Source organism: Diadema antillarum, unplaced genomic scaffold (assembly GCF_040938485.1).
Source record: "Diadema antillarum isolate AM-2024a unplaced genomic scaffold, OU_Dant_1.0 seq00000871_RagTag, whole genome shotgun sequence".
In the NCBI taxonomy this organism is placed as follows: domain Eukaryota; kingdom Metazoa; phylum Echinodermata; class Echinoidea; order Diadematoida; family Diadematidae; genus Diadema; species Diadema antillarum.
Genome location: NW_027271737.1, coordinates 507,717 through 513,958, shown reverse-complemented (window position 1 = coordinate 513,958; position 6,242 = coordinate 507,717).

Sequence of the window (6,242 nt, the reverse complement as noted above, 5' to 3'; positions counted from 1 at the left end):
TTGTGGCTTTTAAGCTGTAAAGCTGAGGATAAGTTAAGGACCAGATAAAGAATGTTCTCATTTTGTGGGAAATCGAGGAAAAACACTTATCACCTTCACCTGCTGATGCCTCCGTCGTTTCCTAGAAATATTCTGATATCCTAAGAGGAGGATATACATGTAATATGTGACTCCATAAACCATAATAATCTCTAGTCCCCGTATCCAAAACCTCATGTAGGAGGTATAAGGCGAGTGCCTCATTCGGAATACCACACATCCCACATCGTGCCTATGTATACCTACTGAACTTGACTCATATAGCAGAGCATGATTTATAGCAGTCACCCGTCCAAGATTTGTTTCCCTTTTCGCACTGAAACCTTAGAGCCCTGCCGTTGGGCGCGTTCCCACCGCTGAAAATTGATGGACTCGGCGACTGACTGCATCGTTCTGTCAAGACAGTGTACAGAGCGCGGGAAGGGCCGCCGAGGGACGCAACACCATTAAAGGGGAATGCTCTGGTGATTAGTTCAACGACCATGATGTTTCTTTCCCCAGATGACTGTAATTGCCCATATAATTGGCCGCATGCATTACACATGGGTCTATCTATGATGGAAGAGATTATTAAATAAGGTCTGACCTATCAGGAACGTTATTTCGTTCATCCGTCTACACCCACAAAGGTACTCTGCCATGTTTGAAGACACACTATGTGCACTTCACTCGCATATCATCAATGACTATAGGAGCGAATGAGAAAGACTGTCAAATTAAAAAGCTTCGGGAAAATAGACCATTATGTACCGTAAACAAAGAGTGTAAAATCGAAATTAAGATGCCGTGACTCTCTATACTCAATTTCATTGAAACCTACATGTAACACAACTTCGGGGTTGGGCCTCGAATATCTTCAAGGTCAATAATTCTATTTGAAGAGTCCATTACTTATTGTTTGTATTTCTTTTGTTATCAATGGAAAAACAAAGATGCAAATTCTTTTTGACTGTGTAAAAACGCTACTGAAACACATGAATCCATGCATTCCTCTTTGCATGAGCAGTCAAACTATTCATTTAACCGTAACTCTGCTATTCATATAATTATTTACAATGCAGTCAACCAATCTGTACATTGTATTTGAACTATTTTTCTCCCTAGAAAGAATACGTGGTGCATCGTTAAGCCGTATACCACCCAACGTTCAACTGCCACGAAAACCTTCAAAGATCTCAACTTCACTGACTATTGTTAGACTGATTTCAGTTTCTTGACCGAGTATAGTTCAACCATGTGATTCACGCTAAGGCGTTACATTTTACGTGTTGGGCCTATAATATATCACACACCAGTGCTTCGAATCGTTTCGAAATAAGACAAATAATTTTTGTCAAGTATATGAGATTATGTATACAACTGATTTGTAACTTAAAACCAAAGTAAGCCAAATGTGTAATAGGAGAGCAACACGCACCAATTATTCTTTTTTTTTTAAAGGGAAAAATACAGAAAAAACCCCAACAAAACAAACAAGTGCACTGCTTGTTATTATTCAGAAACGGGAGTAGCTGAATATCGAATTATGATTTATTTGAAGACAACTGAAAGTATATGAGCATTTCTATTGGTTGATCAGAATCCCGATACAGGTGTATAAGGATCCTGTGTTTTGTGTTGGGTAAGAAAATGGAGCAGTGAGCCTGAAATAAAAACATTGCTAAGAAAAGTGCAATATCAAAATATGCGTTACAGTATATATATTACAGCATATTAAAAAAAAAGGTTAATTTTGACTTGTATCAGTTTATTAGTTTCTACTAAAATTTGGGTATTATCAGTAAAAATTTACCAGAAATAACAATGTCACAGGAGGTCATGTGACATATGCGGAGTTCCAGTCACAGCAAGCAACTTTTATAGCAGCGTGTGAATCGTTGGAGAATCGTTGAAGAATAATTTGTGCCAAGGACAAATAAACATGATCAACCTTTAATCAAAACACTGTAATTACTTCACGCTACATTTCATGACACACATTGCTTCCTTGTTCATAAAACATTGGAATTTGATTCAATAGTTCGAAAATAGGGGGGGGGGGAATCGTTTGTACATACAGGGCTATGTGCGCAAGCTCAAACAGAGATACACCTGTACAGACAGACAGACAGACAGACAGACAGACAGATATCTTGTAGGAGAACGACAAGAGAGAAATACATCATGTACGGGGGTAGTTGACCTTTCACCGAACAGAACTTCCCGCCAAGGAAATTTACTCATATACATGTATCATGAGAAAAATCTTGCGTGACCAAAACCATAAAATCAACGGGATGATCACACTCGGGTGACCACTTTCACGCGTCTTAAACTGTCTGCAGAGGGTCTCCAAGAACCACGGAACAGTTTCATAGACAAAGAACTTTTTATCGACCATGCATCCTTTGACTAACTTGGGTCATAAAATAAAATGTTGGGTAAACGAACGACAGTCGCCACAAGTCACAGTCCCAGTCCGTTTAAAGCTTGAAGAACCTTTGTGAGAATTTTGGAAAGCGGATCATCCGCTGAATCCGTTGCACACAAGAGTTAAATTCTTCTTAAGAAAATATATTTTGCGTTCATAGCGTCTTCAATGTTTAAGGACTGTTTTGCAACAACATACCGGTAAAAAGAAAACCAGAAAAAAATAGAAATGTCGCTACGGCGACTGGTGTATGCCTCCGCCATAATGCATGGTTCTCCTAATAGGTCTATAGTACAATGTCTTGACAATGTGTGATGACAGTTTCACACAAATGGCAAAATATTAAAATGACAGGTTTGCCACAAATGTGCTGAATGTTCACTTTCCTAGAACTAGGTTCAATTGGATGAATGATTAAAACGACAGAGTGCAGGTATTTGGGGGAACTGATGATTTTCACTTGACTTTTGACCCTTTTATAAGTTTATGCATTGAGTGATTTTCAAAGTATTGAGAAAAAGTATAATTTCAGTATCAAATGGTAAAATAGTATTATCTAAACCTGGCCTTTGACCTTTGACCTCACAGTTCCAAAGAGAATCACTGTTAGGTAGAACATGCATAAATATGTAAGTTTCATGATAATACCTCGAGTTACTTGTGAGATATGGAGGAAAAAGTGCAAATTAGCACTTTCAATTGAGCTTTGACCTTTCGACCTTTGACCTTTTGGCAAGAAACTTCCCACAGAATATATATTGGGTTATACATGCATACATCAAGTTAAAAAAACAAGAGACCCGCGGGTCACGCGCTCACCTGAGTATCGCAAGTTCACCTTCCATGCATTCTTGCAGACTCTTACCTGAGAACATTGGAAACTTATGGTGGGGGTAGCTTTGAGAATGGGGGCATGGTGTCCATTACATATTCCATCACACTGGTAAAAAATACCTACCATGTACACTGTACTTTATAGAATGTTGGATTATGCAGCTTGGGGGAAAAGACTTAAAGCCCTATCACTTTTGATTAGAACTAGAGAAAAATATTATTTAATATTCATTAAATTATGAGGTTTGGACCCCCTGGGGCCCTCAAGGAAAGCATGGTGCCCATTCAAACACTTTGAGATCTTATCCCTATGGGAATGCTACTTGACAAGTTTGGTGAAAATCCATTATGTTTTCAGCAAAAAGATTAAAATTTAGGCCCGCATTTGGACCCCCACCCAATCCCATCACGCTTCCTTGGGTCCCATGGGGGTGGGGGGGGGGGGGGGGGGGGTTGGGTGGGCACCCCTGATTCTCCCATGAACAAACTTGAAACAACATTCATCAATATAGTGACTCATTGTATCAACTTAGCTCAATCACTTCCAGTTCTAGAGAAAATCTGTAAAGATTCCTTACAGGAGGGGGGGGGGGGGGGGGGGGGGACCCCTGGGCCCCCCCCCCCCCCCCCCAGGTGGGGCATGGTACCCAATTGATGGAATTGAGATTCTATCCCCCTAGGGATGCTACCTGCCAAGTTTGGTGAAAATTCGTGATTAGGTTTTCAAGAAAAAGATGACAATTTACAATTTCGGTCCAAATTTAGGCCCCCTGGGGCCTCCAAGTGGGGCATGGTGCCCATTTGATGGGAATAAGATTATTTCCCCCTAGGGATGCTACCTGCCAACTTTGGTGGAAATTCATAATGGCATTTTCAAGAAAAAGATGAAAATGTACAATTTGGGCCTCATTAGGACCACTCCCCACCCCCTCCCCTGGGTCCCAAGGGGGGCACCCCTGATTCCACCATGAACAAACTTGAAACTACAGTCATAAATATACTAATTCATAGTATTAACTTAGCTCTATCACTTCTGGTTCTAGAGAAGAAGATTTTTTAAAGATTCCTTCATTTTGGGGGCCCCCAGGTAGGGAATGGTGCCCACTTGAACAAATTGAGATCCTATCCCCCTAGGGATGCTACCTGCCAAGTTTGGTGAAAATCGGTCAGGGGGTTCTCAAGAAGAAGATGAAAATGTAAAAGTTTACGCACGACGGACGACGCACGACGGACGACGCACGACGGACGCCGGACGAAGAGCGATCGCAATAGCTCACTTGAGCCTTCGGCTCAGGTGAGCAAAAAATCCTTCAGGCATTGCATAAATATAAGGAAATTAGTGATACTTTGAGGAGTTGACCTTGAACTTTGACCCCCTGACCTTTGACCCATAACCCCCAACTTCTCTAGATAATCACTGCCCATCGGTACATGCATTAAGTTCCATGAAGATACCTTGAACCATTTGCGAGATATGGAGAAAAACATGAAATTTCAACCTTTGCTCACAAAATAACCTGTGACCTTTGACCTTTGACCCCGTGACCCTAAAATCCAAACAAAGTATCATCCCCCAGGATATACCCTCATACCAAGTTTGATGCAAAACCACCTCACGGTTCTTGAGATATCGACAAAAACAAAACGCGACGGCCGTACGGACGGGCGTACGGACGTACGTACGGACGGACGACCCGAAAACATAATGCCTCCGGCCACTTCGTTGGCGGAGGAATAAAAAAGAAACACATGCACATAAGCCGACGTTCTCTCGAAACACAGATAATACGCAAGTCCTCCATTCACTTATAAGACCTATTCCAGAAAATGTCTGCCAGCGGAGAACATAAGCCCGCATCGTGTATGATACAATTCCCTCCCCTATCTCTCCTCTACATGTACTTCATGATTAATGCAATAGATTATGGCCCACGATGTTCCATGACATTTGCTCCAGAGACAATTGCTACCATGAAATTTATGCACGCTAAACCTAACATAAAGTTCTCCCGAAATCATAACCCTAACCCTAACCTAAAACCCTATCACAATCCTAACCCTAACTTCTTGGAGAAAACGAGACCGGAGCACTTGTCGTAGGAGCAATAAATGTCGTGTCATCAGCCCAGGAAGCTATAGCAAACTGTTCTGATGTGACTACACTTGTACCTGTAAAATTACTTCAGCGGCATGACATAACAACTACGTAGCGTACCACATGAATGGTTGCAGGATCTAGAGCATAGGCGCTCTCATTCCCTAATTATGGCTAATATGATCCCTCTGTAGTGAAATGTATTAAAGGCATACTTTACCATTTGCAGATGAAACTACTCATCGTGAACATACCCCCACCCACAATTGAGGGATTTAACTCAACCAGGATTTATTTTTTTTACTTTTTAATAAAAAAAAAAATGTTACCATGGCAATGCACTGTTCAACAGTAAATAAATGTATTGCTCACTGTCAGTCACATGTCCCACATCTCAAGTCAAGTGCTCAAGAATTGAGTGAGCAAGATAGATAAACTGATGATTTCTGTGGTTTTCATTAAAAATTGTTACCATGGCAACACAATGTTGGACATTAAGAAAAATGAAGTTTGCACAATAGCCGTCATATGCGCCAAATTTCAAGCGAAATGATAAAAGGCTGAGGGGCTTAGTTGAATTCACAATACTATGGTATCATTTTCATTCAAAATACAATTGTAAACTGTTACCATGGCAAGATATTTTCAACACTGACAAGACTTTTTGCACGTCTAGGTAATGTAGAAATAACATGTATCAAATAAAACCCAGCATTTGTGCTTTTAAATAGTTAGGGATAGAAACAACCACTGTTCAAATTTGAATCCGTATCATCGATGTTAAGTATTGTTAAATACTCAAAATGTGAACAATAGTTATAATAAAAATGTTTCCAGACTAAATCGTCTACAGTTATGGTTTAT